This window comes from Nicotiana tabacum, chromosome 21, assembly GCF_000715075.1.
Source record: "Nicotiana tabacum cultivar K326 chromosome 21, ASM71507v2, whole genome shotgun sequence".
Lineage (NCBI taxonomy): Eukaryota > Viridiplantae > Streptophyta > Magnoliopsida > Solanales > Solanaceae > Nicotiana > Nicotiana tabacum.
In genome coordinates, this window is record NC_134100.1 from 53,190,075 (window position 1) to 53,193,602 (window position 3,528).

At 39.0% G+C, this 3,528-nt stretch overlaps 1 non-coding gene across 1 annotated transcript; it reads left to right on the top strand.

The window, feature by feature from the left end:
• The first annotated feature begins 2,140 nt into the window (after positions 1 to 2,140).
• Positions 2,141 to 2,244, top strand: LOC142175634 (small nucleolar RNA R71). The gene has a single exon (XR_012704730.1). It is a non-coding gene; the product is annotated as a small nucleolar RNA R71 (small nucleolar RNA).
• Positions 2,245 to 3,528: the final 1,284 nt, after the last annotated feature.

Genomic DNA, 3,528 nt, shown 5'->3' on the forward strand with positions numbered 1-3,528 from the left:
CATAGATTCTTCTTAGTGATCGAAAGAGGCTAGTTGAATCATTGATTAAACCCAGTTAGGACGATAATCGAGAGAGGTTCTCCTAAAGACTAATCCACTACGCATTCTTGCATATCTTCACGTGCTTAAATTGGTTCATATTGCGAGGTTAAGACTTAATCAAGAGAGAAGTTTTGCCTAACATTTGAACTAATAAATTTTTATGGTTTTTTCAATTATTTTCTCTCTCTAACTACTAAAACTAACAAAACTAACACATATACATAAAACATACAATTATCCCCCACCCCACACTTTAAATTGTGGCATGTCCCCATGACACAGAATTAAAAAGCATAAGGTAAAGGAAATTTTCCTGAACATATAGTCGGGGTCTGAGTCGTAGTTGGGCTCCATTCCTCGTGCCCGAATGAATGCACACATCCATGCAGATAGTTTCTTCTCAGCCTTCTTGGGGTATACCCCACACTTATATTTCTCACTCAGTGCAACCTTCTCTTTTGAGACCTTCACTTTCCACTCAACACTAGAAACTGGTTTGTCCTTTTGTGCCCCCTTTGCTACATTTATCTCAAAAGTCACAGTCTCCTCACCCATTCTAAGCATGATGTTTCTCTAGTGTATATCTAGTATCGCTCTACCCGTTGCTAAGAATGGTCTTCCTAGGATGAGGGGGACCTCCTTGTTTTCCTCCATATTCACCACTATAAAATCCACAGGAAATACGAACTTATACACCCGAACTAACACATCCTCCACTATCCCCTTGGGTGTTATAGTCGTTTTGTCTACCAGCTGCAAAGATATTGGCTACGACCTTATCTCTCCAATCTTCTTCTCCAGTTTCCTATAAATAGATAGAGGCATTAAGTTAATTGAGGCACCAAAATCACATAAAGATTTATCAAAATTGACAGTTCCTAATGAGCAAGATAAAGTAAAACTCCCTGGATTTCCACACTTTTGTTGGAGTTTGTTTTGCAATATCGCGCTGCAATGCTCTGTGAGCTTGACCACTGCGGTATCATCTATCTTCCCCTTCTTTTTTGTAAGGATCTCCTTCAAGAATTTGGCATAAGCAGGCATTTGTGAGAGTACTTCTGTGAATAGAAAGTTTACATGAACCTGTTTTAGCACATCTAGAAATCTCCAAAACTGCTTGTCCAGCTTTTCTCTATATAGCTTTTGAGGGAAAGGTAGCACAGGCATATGCTCACTCTCCTCATGTTCCTCCCTTCTCGATTTTTCTTCTTTCTTCTTTTTCTCCGCTTTCATCGGGCCTTTCTTCTTTTTATCAACACCATTATTCAGCTGCTCCCCACTTCCTTTTTCAAGTTTCACATTATTTTGAATCGGGGTGCGATCTTTAAACACTTGCCCACTTCTTAGAGTTACTGCATTTACTATTTCTTTTGGATTTCTCTCAGTATCAGCGGGGAGAGTTCCTAGAGCCCTCTCAGATAATATTGTTGCAATCTGTCATACTTGTCTCTCTAGGTTTCAAAATCTAGTGCCCAATTCTTTGATAGCTGCTCCATGGACGTCCAACCTCTCATCTGTCTTGATAATGAAGGCCTTCATTAGATCCTCTAGGCTAGGCTGAATGGGCTGTTGGGGCTGAAATTGCTGCCTTTACTGATTTTGGTATGCTGAATCTCCTTGTCCCTAGGTTCTAGAGTTATTTTGTTGCCATGCATTCGTAGTACCTCCAGGTGAAATCCATGAAATATCGGGGTGCCTCTGACCCATTGCATTGAAATTGTAGTTTCCTACAACATTTACTTCCTTTGTTGAGGCTTGACACTCATGAGTAGGGTGTCCTCTTCCACATATATCACAAGCTACATGAAGCTCATTTTGTATCGAGGCTAAAGTCAGCTTCCGTATTTCTTTATCCATAGCATCAAGTTGTACCTGCACAGATGTATTAACATCAACTTGGTGAACATTGGTTGATCTTCTTCTTTCAGCACTCTTAGAGTGCCACTGATTTGCATCTTCAGATAACTCATCAAGAATTGTAACTATCTCCTCTGAAGTCTTCTTCATAAAAGGGCCTCCAACTGCATTGCTCAATGTTCTACGTGAGGCCGGTGTGAATCCTTCCCAAAAATCCTGGAGTTATTTTTAGAGTTCAATTGCGCTATGCTGGCACTTTCTAATTATCTCCTTAAACCTCTCCCATGCTTCAAAAATAATTTCAGTCTCTTTTTGGCAGAAGTTATGGATTTCTATTCTAATTTTGCCCGTCTTAGCCGAGGATAAATATTTATTAAAGAATTTCTGGTCATTTCCTCCCAAGTTCTGATCGATCCACTGGGAAAACTTCAAATCCACTTCTTAGCATCATCTTTAAGTGAAAAGGGGAATGCCCTTAAGTACACTACATATTGTGACACCCCATTGTATTGAAAGGTGTTCATAATCTCCTTGAAGTCTATTAGATGAGTGTTTGGATTTTTGTTTGGCTTCCCTATGAAGATACAACAATTCTGAAAGGTTTGAAGCAACCCTTGCTTTAACTCGAAATTGTTTGCTGCAATTGGAGGTGGTCTAACAGTGGATAATCCTTGATTGTAGACCGTTCTAGCATAATCTCCAAGTGGTTTCCCAAGCAAGGGTTAATGTTGATTAAGTCTGAGACCCCTTTTTTCTTCATAGATATTCTGTGCATCTCTAATAGCTGCTTCCTCAGCATCCCGTGCAGTTTTTTCTCATTGTTGGGCTGCTTCTCTCACAGCCAAATCTACATTATCCTCACTATCTACAGCCATATATTTTTTGGTTGAGGATTGCCCAACCTTTTCTGAGGTCTCGGTGAGATTTCTTTCCGTCCTCAGCTGTCGCAGTTGTTTTTCTATCTCTGGTTCGTATGGTAGCACTTCCTTCGCAGAAGTTCTAGTCATGCACCACTATGAACCTGTAACCTGCGCACAGTCAAAGAACACCAAACGTAAAAAGAGAAAAATAAAATAAAATAAAAAGAAAATTTCCTGAATTAGCACTACAAACAATTTCAAACACTATTGATTGTCAATCCCCGGCAACGACGCCAAAATTTGACAAGCTCAAACCACATACTTAAATTATGCTCTCTAGTCAAATATAGTATAGTATAATATAGTATCCACAGGGACTGGATTTAAACAATATTCTTGTAGTTTCTAGCTTGATTGCTATCCAAGATGATCAACAATTGAGATTTCTATGATTTCTAACTACAATTAACTAAGAATCTAAAGCTATTGACTAATGACAATCGCACCAAAGGTAAGCAAGGAAGTTATCAATGGGAGAAAATAGGGGTTGGTAGGATAGGTGCAAGATAATTGTTTGGGATTTAACTCTAGATAATTCACTTCTAATGTATAAGTGAGTTTCTCGAATTTACTCAATTATTAGTTCAAACGTTAGGCAAAACTCCTCTCTTGATTAAGTCTTAACCTCGCAAGATGAACCAATTAAGCACGTGAAGATATGCAAGAATGCGTAGTGGATTGGTCTTTAGGAGAAACTCTCTCGATTATC